General features: G+C 39.6%; 2 non-coding genes across 2 annotated transcripts; both read right to left on the bottom strand.

Annotated features, from left to right (window-relative positions):
• Positions 1–5453: 5453 nt before the first annotated feature.
• Positions 5454–5572, bottom strand: LOC145677107 (5S ribosomal RNA). Its single transcript, XR_014129635.1, has one exon. It is a non-coding gene; the product is annotated as a 5S ribosomal RNA (ribosomal RNA).
• Positions 5573–5749: 177 nt separating this feature from the next.
• Positions 5750–5868, bottom strand: LOC145677102 (5S ribosomal RNA). The gene has a single exon (XR_014129630.1). It is a non-coding gene; the product is annotated as a 5S ribosomal RNA (ribosomal RNA).
• Between the last annotated feature and the right edge of the window lie 11332 nt (positions 5869–17200).

Genomic DNA, 17200 nt, shown 5'->3' with positions numbered 1-17200 from the left:
TGTGCAATTTCTCGGACGAGTCGTTGGAAGGGCAGCTTGCGGATGAGCAATTCAGTGCTCTTCTGGTAACGACGAATTTCTCGGAGAGCCACAGTACCAGGCCTGTAACGATGGGGCTTTTTCACTCCACCGGTAGCTGGAGCACTCTTTCTTGCAGCTTTGGTGGCAAGCTGCTTTCGAGGAGCTTTGCCTCCAGTAGATTTCCTAGCTGTCTGCTTGGTACGTGCCATTGCAACTGTCACGACTTGTTTCAAATAATTGCGCGCTGAATGAAGTCAAGTTATATAAAGAGCAAAACCGTTAAATCAAGCTATTTCTCATTGGATAAAGTCAGTCGAAAAGGACAGTTCTCATTGGCTTAGACACGTTTTGTGTTTTTCCTCCGTGCTTTCCCTGCATGATCGAAGGAACAAAACCACGAGTCTTGGGCTGCTTGGGCTTGTATTTCTCGTGTGTGGTGAGCGAAGCAGTAACATATCGAAATGACAGGACGTGGAAAAGGAGGCAAGGGTCTTGGCAAAGGAGGTGCCAAGCGCCACCGTAAAGTTCTTCGTGACAACATCCAGGGTATCACCAAACCCGCTATTAGGCGTCTTGCTCGCCGTGGTGGTGTGAAGCGTATCTCTGGTCTCATTTATGAAGAGACCCGAGGAGTATTGAAAGTATTCCTGGAGAACGTAATCAGAGATGCTGTTACATACACAGAACACGCCAAGAGGAAGACAGTGACAGCTATGGATGTTGTGTATGCCTTGAAGAGGCAAGGAAGAACCCTGTACGGTTTCGGAGGTTAAGTTGGGGTTCCTCCTATTTTGGATATAAAATTGGCATAAACGGCTCTTTTCAGAGCCAACAAATTTATATAAAGGGAAAGATTTACTTTGTGCGATTTTCTGTTAGATTATAAGAATTCGTGTAACTACATTAAAGCCTTTTGATGCACACTAAATTACAGACGTAGAGAGATTAATTTGAGAAAATCATACGTTTTTTTTTACATTATGTACGTTCATGTATACGTATTCATATCATGTAGCAGTATTAATGCTGGAGAAGGGGTTCTGGTTGGAAATTGGCGATTTGTTGGAAGTAGCGAGCATGAGAGATGCGAAACGCAAGTCGGAATTTCTGTTCTGACAGTAGGATGTACGTATAGAGGCTTATACAACTTCTATACTGTGCTGTGAGGGGCGAATAATGCGTTAGAAACCTGAATCTTGTCCTTTATCTTGTTTACGTGGTCTTGGGTTCGATTTCTTTCTTTTGCGGTAGTGTCTATTGTGATTTACATGTAAATTAATGACACTTCGTAGCGGGTTACTAAAATAAAGAGTAATACAAATATGAGATGTAGGTTAATGCATTGTATACTTCACATTATTTACTAAAGAAAGGCAGTAGTTACAAGAAACCTAGGCTCGCTCGTTGGGCACAGTAGCAAATGAGTTCTGAGATCAGAGAATAAGAGTAGTTGCGTATTACAAACCATATACATATAACACATATCACACAAATATGAATATCGACCTTGCAAAGAATAAATCGTACTTAAGTGTGCATTTAATGTCATTACTATGTTGCAAAAGAAATTTAGGAAAGTTTTCTGATCCGCTCTGTTCATGATGTCATTGGGGCATAGTAATGAACAATAATAAATGTCGAGAACATATTGAACAGAGTAATTTCAGCCAAGCCAACGCAAGAGAGAAACATGAGTGCTTTAAGAATGTTGGAAATTCCTTTGTCTAGCATGAAGTACATGAGAATATGTGGTATGAGGTTTTCTTCCATTGCTGAGAATCTGGGCTCGACTGTCCTGTCCTCTGGGTAATATGAGCCCGATGTACGCAAATATCAAAAAAATGTAGCTAGCGACAATACAAAAGGTAATGATCTTATAATTAATAATGTAGTGGGAACTAAGCACATCGCTGTTTGGAGTATTCTAAAGTTAGTGTGACTTCCTATGGGCTTCAATTACGATCGACGACTACACATATACTAATTAATCGAATAGCAGCGAGAATTTCGAATGAAACTAAGCAACTATCTCAGACACTTTTGATGAGTCTGTATATCGAAAACAATTCATTTCAATCGTAAATCTCCTCTATAAAGGGGTTTGTGGCCCTCATAAGGGCCGATTTGTATGAGATATAGGTCTTACATTTATGCCTTCTTCTCAGTTTTCTTGGGCAGAAGTACAGCTTGAATGTTGGGCAAAACACCACCCTGAGCGATTGTAACTCCAGACAACAACTTGTTTAATTCCTCGTCGTTACGGATAGCTAACTGCAGATGACGTGGAATAATCCTAGTCTTCTTGTTGTCACGAGCAGCGTTGCCTGCCAACTCAAGAACTTCAGCTGCCAGGTATTCCATGACTGCAGCCAAATACACGGGAGCGCCAGCACCAACTCGTTCGGCATAGTTACCCTTTCGCAAAAGACGATGGATTCTGCCTACTGGGAATTGAAGGCCAGCCCTGCTGGAGCGGGACTTGCTCTTTCCCTTGACTTTTCCACCTTTGCCGCGACCAGACATTGTTCAATATTCTTTCGTAATAAGATGAGAGGAAAAATTGCGGCCTCCACAGGTCCACAGGTCCACAGGTTAACATGACAAGTTGGTCGAGTGTGAGTACCGGGCTAGAAGCCCCTGCCTCTTATATGAGATGATAATCCATTTGAAGTAACGGCATGTGAAGTGATGACCAAATCAGCCACTGTCGCTGATCGCCAGGGAATGTGGAGTCTGGTAGAAGTCCTGTATAGTGCCTGGGGAGCTGTGAGTCTGGTCGTTGCTGATGAGAGAGTATTAGCACTGGAAGCTTGGAAGAGTCCTGATTGGCAGCGGCGATGACCAATGAGGCAGCCTGGAGTGGCCCTCATAAGGGTGTGGTCCTGTATGTATGGAAAGGTCGTGGTTAATTAAAGAATTCACTAAGCATGTCAATGAAGATTGACAGCTTGTTGAACATGTCTTTTTCTTCTTTCAATTTCGGCGTATACTTCTTGAGGAGAGGGAGTAGTCTGAATAGTTCAAAGTCCTTCAATATTTGAAGAAAATCTTTGAAGGAGGTTGCGGCAGTGTCTTCTGGTGCTGAAGGAGGTGTATCTTTCTTCGGAAGAGGAGGCCAGGAGGTCCGGTCGTCTGTACTGGAAAAAGTCTTGGTTGGCTTCATGGTTGATGGGGTCGTGGAAGTGTCCGTCGTTTCAGATGCAGGGGTCTTACTGTTTTTCCCCTGGAGAAGGCGTTGAATTTTAGGGCATCCTGAGTAGTTGGCGGGGTGATCTCCCGTGCAATTGACGCATTTAGCAGACGTTAATGTGTCCCTTTTTTCACAAGCAAAAGTCCAGTGGTTACCGGCGCACTTGACACATCTTGGTTGCGCTTGGCATGTGCTTTGGCCATGGCCAAAACGCTGGCATTTGTAGCACTGTAGATAGGCTTTGGAGTGATATGGCTCTACTTTAATCTTCATATGGAGGAGGAGATCTTCTTTAAAAAAGGAGTTGGCCCTGAGTGTTTTCCTCATTATCACTAGAAAAAGGGGGAACAAAGTTTTCCCCGACGGTTCGTGAGCGTTCCGCTTGGACAGTTGAATGATGGAAAGGACTGGATAGCCTTTTTCCTTCAGCTCGGAAATTATGGCATCCACAGCCGTGTCTAGAGGTAAGTGGCGAATCACTGCTTTAATGACATCTTTCTTCTTTTGTATTTCTGTGGCGTACTCAAGGTTTTCAGCAGAGCAGAAATCTTGGATAGCTTGGAAGTCTTCTTGAAGAGTGCATTTGATCTTGAGAAAACCTTTCATGAAACGAAAGGTGGGCGTTTCTTTACATTGTTTTTGCATCTTAGCTATGAGGTCGTAGCCCCGAGAGTACGGACAGTTGTAGATGTATAGCCAGGTCTTGGAAGATTCGCCAGTGGCATCCATCGGTTCGGGAGTGTTCTCAGCTCCAGCAAGGGCCGCAAATGTGTTGGAGGTAGGAATTGGTGTAACAGGTTCGGTAGATGGTTTACAAGTTCTCTTGGGTAGCTGAAACTCGTTGTTATGTGCTTCTGAAGATGAATGACGTGCTGAAGTAAAAGCGGTGGACTGTCTCTGAGTCACTGATTGGATCATTTGGAGGGCCATTTTGTTGTAGTCTGGCGAAGTCTGCTGTACCGAGGGAGAAGAGGAGACGGGCTGCGATGAGGGAGTAGGTTCCCCATAGAGGTCCCTATGGTGGGATTGTAAGTGCGGGCCTGAGCACCAGCCGCATGCCGTTTCTCTGCCTATAATGTCTCGTGTGTCAAGTTCTCGGGGATCTTCAGGAATTACCCGTTCGTAAGTATGATAGCTGCCAGTGCCGTCTCGAAGACGAACAGCACGTTTTTTGCGTGTCGTGTTTGGAGCGCGAGTAAGTGCCTGCATTTCTCACTGATTTCCCGACGCTGATGCGGCCTCCCATGAATCAAGTCAGTTTTGTTACTACTTCAAGCGTGCACCCGAGTGCATCAAATGAAAAGCAAGGCAGTTGGCGCGAATTGAAACACGTACTGTAATTTAAATGAAGTCGATAAATCGGCGGACACATCTAATTTTGCTGAACGAGTGAGTCATCATGCCACCAAAAACTAGCGGAAAGGCTGCAAAGAAGGCTGGTAAAGCCCAAAAGAATATCTCCAAGGGAGATAAGAAGAAGAAGAGGAGGAGGAAGGAGAGCTATGCCATTTACATCTACAAAGTTTTGAAGCAAGTGCATCCTGACACTGGCATATCTAGCAAAGCTATGAGTATCATGAACAGCTTTGTTAATGACATCTTCGAGCGTATTGCTGCTGAAGCTTCTCGTTTGGCCCATTACAATAAGCGGTCAACTATCACCAGCCGGGAAATCCAAACAGCTGTGCGCCTTCTTTTGCCTGGTGAACTTGCCAAGCACGCTGTAAGTGAGGGTACGAAGGCTGTTACCAAGTACACAAGCTCTAAGTAAAAATCTTCTTCAAGATTTTTCATTTCAAACGGTCCTTGTCAGGACCAACACATTATTCGAAAGAGTTAAATCACGAAATTTGCTTCATTCTGTTATGTAGAAACACCTTGAAATCCAATTTCTATATGCTGTTAGTAAAAAAGTAAAGCACATAGCGGAGATGTGTCGTGCTTGTATACGAAAGGCATTTACTCGCCGGAGATCTACACTTAGTCATAATAATTTACTTTTAAAAAGTGGTAATACATTCCGTGTTAAGTATAGTAGTAGGTGCACACGGATCGGAAATCAGGTTATTTTAATGTGCCGTGCAAATAAACAGGCTGTTAGTGTAAGAAATAGTGGGTATAACGCTTAGAATATCGATTAATCGCTATGAAATAATGTTGATAAATTATCTCTTGAAAGTACTATAAAATTAATGTTTCTAGTATTTTCGTACTTGAAGGATAATGAAATTTGAAAAAGAGATGCCAACAGCACCTGGTGTTCCCAGGCGGTCACCCATCCAAGTACTGACCAGGCCCGATGCTGCTTGACTTCGGTGATCGGACGAGAACCGGTATATTCAGCATGGTATGGCCGTTGGCGAATGCATATGGCTTCGAGTGAGTTATTGTAGCTACGTAGGTTTGTCGGTGAATACTCAAAAAGACCAGCGCGTGGAAAGCGTTGCTAATTGTTTTAAGTAATGCATGATTACGAAATTATCGTGGTGAACGATGTGAGAATATTCGTCTTTGTGAAAAACAAAATTAGAAAAAGTATACCAACAGCACCTGGTGTTCCCAGGCGGTCACCCATCCAAGTACTGACCAGGCCCGATGCTGCTTGACTTCGGTGATCGGACGAGAACCGGTATATTCAGCATGGTATGGCCGTTGGCAACTACCTTTTCTTCAATGTCCTGTTAAGGAAGTATGTTTTAAGTAAGAATTGACATTATTAACTATAAAGGCAAGCATATTAACGTCGTTAACATTACTTGGAATATACTAATATTCGAATAAATATTTGAATGTTCGAATGATGAGTGATTCGGATGTTCATAGTGCCACTGTGTCCTATCGAGTTTACTATCACGAACCACGTATGAAATTGTATATAAATAAATAAAAATAAATCCTTTATTAAGTATTGATTACAGGAAAAAGGCAAACTTACATTCTTTAATGTACACAATGAAATGTATGAAAGATATTTTTAAGATATGTTTCACTTACCCTTTATAACGCAAGGTAGTTTTCAGTGTAGCATTCTCTTCAGCTGCGAGATAACGTAAGGCAGATGATCATTCAGTCGTGAAGCACTAAAATGTAATATACATTTTAACTATTATCGATAAGAATTATTTACTGCAGGGATGCAAATAAAGTGAGGCAAATTAGTAAATAAAAACCGATACTGTAACTGATAATATAATTAGTTGTATCTGTATTAGTTGTATATACAGTAATCGCACGATTATCCGCGGAGTTGGATGTTGGCATAATCGCGCATAATCAGCAGTATGAGCAGAAAAGGGAAATGAAATGAAATATTTAGATTTACGTCGCATACTTATACCGGTTACGCTAAAGGAGACGGTGATGATGAGTACTGAATGAAGAAAGTGGGAGGAAACGGGAGAAACCCGAGAAAACCCATGAGCACGGTCTTTATGCACGACAAAGTTCACACGGCACGAGCTGGGATTGAATCAGGGACCCCAAGCACCGGAGGCCAAAAAACGGACAAAAAGTCTTTCGTGCAACTTTCGTTTTCGGTAAAAAGTTTACACATAATTTAGAAAGAGTAGTTTTCTGGTCTTTTTATTTCACAAGTTGGTTCATGTCTATATTTTTTACATGCATAAAAAATTTTTCAACTCCCTTGCTTATTTCCTGTTAAAGACCTCTACCTCTGATTGTATTTTTTGCACATATTCTTATTGTTTTCAGACAACATTTCTAAAAGCGTAATTTATCGTCAGCAAGAAAAGAAAAGGAAAGCCTCGGATAGTGGAATGTGTACTGTATATATATATATATATATATATATATATATATATATATATACGTATTAGTATATAGTTTTATTTTATACGTCTCCTATTATTACACAATGTGCAGATATTGTCAAAGCGCAAGTAAATATGTATAACTCCCCGTTCTGCACTTAATAACTTGAAAGAAGTTCGGGGAAGGTAGTGTAACAGAAAGTGCAAACAGAAATGAGGGTTTAAAGGCATTTAATATTATTCCGTAGTAGTATGATTTTTTGTAAAAAAAATATATATATATATATATATATATATATATATATATATATATATATATATCTAAACATACATATTCAATGATATAGTAAGAGGTTAGCAGCACTGATAGAACTGCAGAAAGTACAAAACCGTTAATAAGAAAGAGAGAGAGATGGTGGCCGCTTTTGTGCTTTTCATTGGCTAATTCCGAATTGCGCGCGAATACGTACGAGATTTCTTTCTTTTTCCTCTTCGCAGCCCAGATGTTGCCAATTAGAAGTTTTTAGTACTACATTTGTATGAAAATGTTGCCTTTAAGAAATGTGGTTTGCATACAGAGAAAAGAGCAAAATGAATATTTACCTTAGTGGGCATGAAAAAAGACGAAACATTTTGCAAGATGGACACACGAACTTCCTTAATGCAGGCGTTCAGTACATTATTGTAAAGAAAAAAACACTAAAAAGAATTACTTCAATATCCCTAGCAACATTCAACAATTCATAGAGAAAAATCTTTATTTTGAGAACAATGGAAAACTATGTAATTGTAGATAACTACTAAATTTAATGATTAAGGAAAACGTTTAGGCCCGGCCCTTCAGAAAGAAAGTGCACAGAATATTCTCTCATGGAAGCAATTGCAAAATCAACATTTTGTTTGCAGTTATAATTAGAGGATCTATATACAGGGTGTTCGAAAAAGAATGTATCCTCTTGAAAGAAAATATTCTCTGGGCCCCTAATCCTTTATATACCGAAAGGAAGTTTGTATAGCATTTTTTCTTACCTTCGTTAGAAGAATTGAAAGTGACTACTATCGTGACACGGGAGATATTTAATCGATAGTCGAATTACTCACATACTCGAATGAACACGTCTCTTGTAAGGAGAGGAAAGGCTTCTGTGATCCGCTATCGCAGCTGTGTCATATCTGCAGAGAATGTTAGGACACAAACGTGATCTTTGAGAGCCTCGTGAAAAGAAGTCGCATAGTATCATGTGTGGAGACATCGGGGCCATCTGAAGAACGCTTCATCATTAGGACCAAGGGCGAGTTACGAAACACTCTGGGATATATTTATTAACATAACTTCTCGTCATTCTGCAAGTGTGGTGGAGCTCCATCCTATTGGAAAAGGAAACCTCGGGAGCCCTCTTCATGTGTAGGTATCGTTCACATCTGAAGCATGTGAAGATAGATTACTGTACTATCGTGTACCTAAAATCATTTTCTACGAATACGAACATGTCTACACTGAAGGCAGTGCAGCTCTTTTTCTCTTTTTTTTGGTCATGTATTGTAACGCGGGGCAATGCACACAATAACATGTAATGTTGTGTATCATCATAAAGGGCCAGGGCGATGATTGGATCTTGATGGACGTGGAGAACTGATAGGTGATGTGAGTGGTATTGTGATCTATGGTTGTATGTTTACTGATGAATGCATAAGGAGAGGTGAAGGGGTTGCCTTTTTTTTTATGTCGATCGGGAGGGAAGCGATTGGGAAACTTTTGACTTTGTTTTTCAACCGAATATATTGATTGAATAGGTCGCCGACAATTTTACGGGGCGTCACGTCGTTGCCTTTTTCATGTCGATCGCGAGCGAAGCGAGCGTTTTTTTTTTTTTTTTTTTTTTTTTTTTTTTTTTTTTTACCGACAATATGTATTGAATCGGTTGCCAACACCTTTAGGGGCGCGTCACGTCCTTCTTTCTGTGCTGATCGCGAGCGAAGCGAGCGCGAAATTTTTGACTTTTTTTTTTTTTTTTTTTTTTTACCCACAATATTTATTCAATCGGTCGCCAACACTTTTAGGGGTGCGTCACGTCCTCTTTTCTCTGCTGATCGCGAGCGAAGCGAGCGCGAAATTTTGACCTTTTTTTTCTCTTTTTAATTCTTTTTTTTCTTTAAGAAAAAATATTGATTTCATAGGTCGCGAACATTTTTACGGGATGCAACATCGTTTATTTGTTTTTCCAACCGTCTTTCTGTCTTGAGCCCCCGCCAAGTTAACTTTATGGTGGACAAAAACTATGTGCGGTGGGTTACCGCGGGGTTCTCCCGTTTCCTCCCACTTTCTTCATTCCACCACCATTTCAATCATTTCTCATAATCAGCGCCTCTTTTAGCCTAAGCGGCATAACGTGGGACGTAAAACAAAGATTTCCTTTAGTTGCTTTCTGTCTTGATTACGAGCGCGAAATTTTTTACTTTTTTTTTCTTTCTTTTGATATTATTCATTTAATAGGACGGCAACACCTTTACGGGCCGCCGCGTCGTCGTTTACACTTCTTCAGCCCATATTCTTTCTGCTTGTTCGTTTTCCGGCATCTTGTTATCACCGCCCGCGGCAATGCCTATGTCTTTCATCGCTTTTTGAAGCAAATCTTTAATAAATATGCACTCTCACATTTGTACTAATATGCATACCACAGTGGATAGACTGTAACTAGGAAAGCAGAAGCCTGCATATCATATTATTTAACAGTTGAAAGTGAACTGTCATTTTAAGTTTGATTTTGATCAGATGAGTGCAGTTCAACTCGTCGACAATTGTGAAGATTCTCGAGGTTAGGGACCATCCATTTTGTGCTTTGTAATGAAAATGGCTGCAGCCAAACTTCTCTGATCTGAATGAAACTTGGCATGATGATACATCTTGACCTGCTCTACAAGTTTATTTAGTATTTTCCGTTGCGCAGGCTTTTGCTTCTCCAGGTTCTCCCATGGAACTGAGAAACGTATTCAGTCGAACTTCTGCGGTAAGTCAGTATATCATCCTGAGAAGTTTGATCGAGATAGCAGAGGTTCGACTATTCGTTTTTCAATTCCATGTGATATTACAACACGGTGAACTAAATTTATATAGAAACACTTTGATTTTGTTTTGTTTTTTGCTAGCATTAAACTGAGAAAATGTTATTCAATAGACAGAGAACACCACTCAAAGAAAAGTACATCATAAGAATATATATATGGTTGCTGTGGTTCTCGGTTTAATTTGCTAGTTAAGAAACTTGCTCTAAATAAGTACATCTTACAGGTGAAAAACTAAGCCAGGCGATAGAATTAAATATAAAGTTATACACTTTTATTTTACGTTTACTAGTGTTGGGTTACTACTGTAAAATAAGTCAGTATATATGAAAGATAACTGTATTAGGTACTATTTTCCACCGGCGGTGTATTCTTGCATAGTGTACTTAATGTTTACAAGCGGGGCGCTACTAGTATGGATGCATGACAAGTGCTATTGAAACTCGAAAACTAACTGGTTTCCACTACCCTTGCTTATACGTATACCCGCGTCGCCTTCGCTCCTGTTCACTTTGGACGCACATTCTTGCTATCGCTCAGGCCCCCAGCTTTCTCCTGTTTTGGCTCCCTTAAATAGTATTCGTGCTTTTTATTGGCCACCTGGCAAAGCACTTGTAATGATTTTACACCAGTAACTCTAAAATACATGTGTATTACTTTATTTAATTCTGTCGTCTGCAGAATTTTTTTTTTTCGTACAAATATGCCTTTTCATGCAGAACACTGAATTTTGCCTGTAAATTTTTGAGAATATGCTGTGACGAAACTTGAGCACCGTTCTTCTTTTCTTTCTTATCACGAGTCTTCTTTAGCCTAATGAGCACAATCATCACACGATAACGACTATTCTTTTCATTTAACTTGTAAACAAGTTGAACTAATAATAATAATTGATGTACAAAGGAGAAGTGTCCTACATATTTGAGGTAAAAAATAAAATAAATATACTTCTACTTCATCCGTGTTTACAAAGTTAAATGTTATCGATTTACAAAAAATGGTCACCTATCCACACACTGACCAGGCTCGACACTGCTTGACCATACATATTAAAACATCGGTCCCACTGAATACACAAGTAGTAAGCACATTCACATAAAAATAATTAGGATTACAGTATATAAAATGCGTTAATTAAAATAGCAAATGCCTTACCTTATCACAGGCGATCCAAAGCCACTGCACATCATCTGCTACGCACACTATATTCCTCCAATATTTCACTCACTTCCTATATCACGCAACAGAAAATATTAATAAAATTCACTTAGCAACATTTTCATTTTTAATCAACAATACGTATAACAATTAAGAATAAAATTAATTGTGAGCACATTGTTATAATTAGAATACTGTTTTTATTCGTTTACAAATATGGGATTAATATAGAGCTGGCAGCAACAATATATACAACTCATCCTGTATGTATCGTAAATCCTAACTTGAGAAGACATCTCTGACGCAAACAATGAGACAAGAAATCAAATACTATATCCGACACATTTGGGGTTTATTGAACTTCAATGTTGGAAGATACCACCTTGTCGGTAGTACAAATGTAATATCCTTACAACACGCGGAACTTTTGCCAGGCATATCTAGGAATTTGGGAAGATTAATTGATATCCTTAATGTGCAATGTATGATTATGACGCATTGTTATGTACACGCAGACGGAACCAGGACAATCTATAGATGACATTTGCACTGTGTTTGGACAATTTGTTCGCAGAAAGTAACCGTTTTTGTCTATGAATACTTGAGAACATGGAAGGTATGAGATATACATTTTATGCGCAAATATTATAATACAAATCATTGTTAGTTTGGTGGATGCGTGAAAGAAAGAAAAGGAGTAGATTTTTGCAGACGTCCGGATATAAAGCGAGAACTGAGAATACGCATCTATAACATCTATTTTCTTTGTGTTAATGATATCGATGAACTAAACGGGGAAACTAAAATACAACTGTTTGCAGTATAATTCGAAGTATAGTCAAGTGCAGAGGCGTACTCACGGGGTGTCCACCGGGTGCGGACTCCTCGCAAAAGTTCCTAAGTGAACATACATTTGCAGACTTTCTCATTAAATGTAGTTATTAACAGGGAAAATATTGATGTATCATCAATATAAATCTGATCTTACACTTCATCTGTACTCTGTCTGTATCATGTTTTTGTGAAAAAGTAAGTGGAATATTTATCGTGTTTTCGAATGCAGAATAATAGTATATAGACATAGTGGCTTGTAGTATTGGAACCTTGCCCCCCGAAGCTTGGATCCCTTAGAAGAAAAAAAAATGCATGCGCGCCTGGTGAAATGGTTAACGAATTCAGTTCACTCGATGAATCGACAGATAGTAATACACATTTCGACAGATCGACAGCATTCGACAGATACAGACATATGAAAGTAGCACAAGAATTAGGCGAAAGTCCGTGCGTTTCCTCAATTCACGTAGGAAACAACAGAAAATATCAACTACCATAAAATAATCCGTATATATATTTAATTTATTTGGAATAAAATAAATATAGAAACAACCTGTTCATACATAACTACGGTAAGTGCGTTAATTGCTAACGTAAGAACAAATATGAAACAAGGCACAAAATAAAAAAGAAAAATAAAGTTAAAGGGAATAAATATTTAGGCTTGATTGTCATTCGTATTAAGAAGCTGGGTAATAAAATGTTAAAATCTACAGAAAATTATGAAATTAAATCAGGATTTGAAATAAAAGTCTATACATTGGAAGTAGGCCAGGGAGTTTGCAAGGCAGATGTGTGCGACACGCGTTACTTTATAGATTCCCTTCATTGAACTATAGTAAGCAGTACGAAGATGGTACTTTGCGTATAATCACAGGAAGGATTGAAGTTAATTACCATGGTAATATAATTATTTATTGATAAGTATTTCCATGTTAAATTATGAAAATTATAAGCACAAGGAGGGTGAAAAAGTAGTGTGACCGACTTAGCAATGACTGAAACATAAAATAGAAAAGCGAATAAAAACAAATGCCTTTTGAGTTATGTGGAATAAAGTTTCTTCTAGCCAGTAAGGAAGAATAGGATCTGGTGCATTCATTGAATACCTGAAAAAAATCGTTTATCAAAATAGAAGGAAACACACTTATCGTTGTGGCAACTACGAACTTCTGTTTACCTCAGCCCGCCTCAGCAAGTGCTTTCTATCCGGTCCGCGCTCCGTAACCAAATTCAACGCTGCCTGCTAGCGAAAATTTCATTCTTCAGTATCGTTGAGTTTATTGCAGAAAGCAATGGCAGATACGGCATCAGCACCTGCAGCCCCGGCACAGGCTTCTCCTAAGAAGTCTGCAAAGCCTAAGAAACCAAAAACAACACCTTCTCATCCAAGAACATCAGAAATGGTGAACAACGCCATCAAGAATTTGAAGGAAAGGGGAGGAAGTTCACTGCAAGCTATTAAGAAATACATCTCTCAGAACTACAAAGTGGATGCCGAGAAGCTTGCTCCATTTATCAAGAAATACTTGAGAAGTGCAGTTGCTTCTGGGTCTTTGGTTCAGACCAAGGGAAAAGGTGCATCTGGATCGTTTAAGCTTAGTGCTTCATCGCTGAAGGAGAAGCCTGAAGGTGGATCTTCAACCAAGGCGAAACGATCAGCATCAAAGGAGAAGAAGCCTGCGAAAAAGCCAGCAGCTAAACGTCCCAAGAAGACTGGTGAAAAGAAAAAGGCTGCTGCTCCCAAACCTAAGAAATCACCATCTAAAGTGAAGAAGGCAAAAACTCCCAAGAAGCCAAAGGCCCCGAAGCCAAAGAAGGCTACAGCAAAACCGAAAAGTGCTAAGAAGGCTGCACCAAAGAAGAAGTAAATGTGTCAGTAAATCATCTGACATTTTAAAACGGCTCTTTTTAGAGCCATCAAATACTTTGAGAAGAGTAAAATTGTGCTTTTCCTATCATTATCACATGTTCATTCATAGCAATGTATAGTATACACGCAAGGGACTTTGAGTTTTCTTTTTAACCGAAGCACTTCTTGATGTAAGTGCTTTATAACAGAGGGGAATTGAGGGTGGGGAAAGAAAGCTTTCACGGGTGTCAAGAATGGTGTACTCGAAAAAAATGGGGAACACATTACGTAATGTCAATTTGTGATCACTTACTTTTTCCTTGTTCCTATCTTCAAGTAGCGAAACAGTACAGAAAACGCACTTAATGCATTTGTTAGAAAAACTTTTGCAGGCTGACTGGGTTCGATTCTCGGTGGGAGCTCAAATGTTTCGCATTGCACGTTAATAAGTAGGTCCACGTTTGAAACAGCCTTGCTGCTGAAAGGGACACTAAACTAAAATCAACTCTTTTCAAGGCTGGGGTGAAAGAAATGTTCGAACTTATTACAACTCGTGAAAGTGAAGTAGACTATGTTTCAATTTAACGTCGTACTATTATGATTTTTATGATAAAGGAGACGGGTGATTACGCCTAATGAATGATGGAAATACTGGTGTAATGAGAAAGTGTTAGGAAAAGGGAACACGCTAATAACCACGGATACCGTCTTATAATTCGTAATATTGCTATAAAGAAAAATAGTAACACCAGCAGAAATGTAGGTGTACAATTGAACTGATGTTAAGTACAAACAGACACTTAAAGAAAGTTTAGTTTAACGTTTGCATTCAACAGCAGCGACCTCTGACAAAATAATATTACTTTTGCTACCTTGGAAGAAGTACATATTTCGCCTGCGAGTTCTATCAGATTAATAACGTTGAGAAGGGCAAACAGTGGTTGAATCGAAGTTAAGTTATGCAACATATGGCAAAATCGAACCCTTGACCACATAAAACGAAGATAATCAATCGGTAAACATAGGGGAAAACTAAAGAATATACTTGAAAGATAGGATGATATACGAAACGACAGGAAAACGAAGGTAGATGTATTAACTATGCAACATACGGCGTGAGAATTTAAAAAAAAAAGATAACAAGTATGGACAAGATCCTTGTTAGGATAACAGCATCTCTAAGTAGTGTATTGGTCCTAAAAAGGACCGTTTTTGAACTCAGTGCCAGAACTTCAAACTTAAGCACGTTCCCCACGGATGCGGCGAGCAAGCTGAATGTCCTTAGGCATGATTGTGACTCTCTTTGCGTGAATAGCACACAAGTTGGTGTCTTCGAAAAGCCCTACAAGGTAAGCTTCACTTGCCTCCTGTAAAGCCATGACAGCTGAGCTTTGGAAGCGAAGATCTGTCTTGAAATCTTGTGCAATTTCTCGGACGAGTCGTTGGAAGGGCAGCTTGCGGATGAGCAATTCAGTGCTCTTCTGGTAACGACGAATTTCTCGGAGAGCCACAGTACCAGGCCTGTAACGATGGGGCTTTTTCACTCCACCGGTAGCTGGAGCACTCTTTCTTGCAGCTTTGGTGGCAAGCTGCTTTCGAGGAGCTTTGCCTCCAGTAGATTTCCTAGCTGTCTGCTTGGTACGTGCCATTGCAACTGTCACGACTTGTTTCAAATAATTGCGCGCTGAATGAAGTCAAGTTATATAAAGAGCAAAACCGTTAAATCAAGCTATTTCTCATTGGATAAAGTCAGTCGAAAAGGACAGTTCTCATTGGCTTAGACACGTTTTGTGTTTTTCCTCCGTGCTTTCCCTGCATGATCGAAGGAACAAAACCACGAGTCTTGGGCTGCTTGGGCTTGTATTTCTCGTGTGTGGTGAGCGAAGCAGTAACATATCGAAATGACAGGACGTGGAAAAGGAGGCAAGGGTCTTGGCAAAGGAGGTGCCAAGCGCCACCGTAAAGTTCTTCGTGACAACATCCAGGGTATCACCAAACCCGCTATTAGGCGTCTTGCTCGCCGTGGTGGTGTGAAGCGTATCTCTGGTCTCATTTATGAAGAGACCCGAGGAGTATTGAAAGTATTCCTGGAGAACGTAATCAGAGATGCTGTTACATACACAGAACACGCCAAGAGGAAGACAGTGACAGCTATGGATGTTGTGTATGCCTTGAAGAGGCAAGGAAGAACCCTGTACGGTTTCGGAGGTTAAGTTGGGGTTCCTCCTATTTTGGATATAAAATTGGCATAAACGGCTCTTTTCAGAGCCAACAAATTTATATAAAGGGAAAGATTTACTTTGTGCGATTTTCTGTTAGATTATAAGAATTCGTGTAACTACATTAAAGCCTTTTGATGCACACTAAATTACAGACGTAGAGAGATTAATTTGAGAAAATCATACGTTTTTTTTTACATTATGTACGTTCATGTATACGTATTCATATCATGTAGCAGTATTAATGCTGGAGAAGGGGTTCTGGTTGGAAATTGGCGATTTGTTGGAAGTAGCGAGCATGAGAGATGCGAAACGCAAGTCGGAATTTCTGTTCTGACAGTAGGATGTACGTATAGAGGCTTATACAACTTCTATACTGTGCTGTGAGGGGCGAATAATGCGTTAGAAACCTGAATCTTGTCCTTTATCTTGTTTACGTGGTCTTGGGTTCGATTTCTTTCTTTTGCGGTAGTGTCTATTGTGATTTACATGTAAATTAATGACACTTCGTAGCGGGTTACTAAAATAAAGAGTAATACAAATATGAGATGTAGGTTAATGCATTGTATACTTCACATTATTTACTAAAGAAAGGCAGTAGTTACAAGAAACCTAGGCTCGCTCGTTGGGCACAGTAGCAAATGAGTTCTGAGATCAGAGAATAAGAGTAGTTGCGTATTACAAACCATATACATATAACACATATCACACAAATATGAATATCGACCTTGCAAAGAATAAATCGTACTTAAGTGTGCATTTAATGTCATTACTATGTTGCAAAAGAAATTTAGGAAAGTTTTCTGATCCGCTCTGTTCATGATGTCATTGGGGCATAGTAATGAACAATAATAAATGTCGAGAACATATTGAACAGAGTAATTTCAGCCAAGCCAACGCAAGAGAGAAACATGAGTGCTTTAAGAATGTTGGAAATTCCTTTGTCTAGCATGAAGTACATGAGAATATGTGGTATGAGGTTTTCTTCCATTGCTGAGAATCTGGGCTCGACTGTCCTGTCCTCTGGGTAATATGAGCCCGATGTACGCAAATATCAAAAAAATGTAGCTAGCGACAATACAAAAGGTAATGA

This window comes from Thermobia domestica, unplaced genomic scaffold (assembly GCF_964235325.1).
Source record: "Thermobia domestica unplaced genomic scaffold, izTheDome1.hap1.1 HAP1_SCAFFOLD_609, whole genome shotgun sequence".
In the NCBI taxonomy this organism is placed as follows: domain Eukaryota; kingdom Metazoa; phylum Arthropoda; class Insecta; order Zygentoma; family Lepismatidae; genus Thermobia; species Thermobia domestica.
This window is presented reverse-complemented; position numbering and strand designations above follow the sequence as displayed.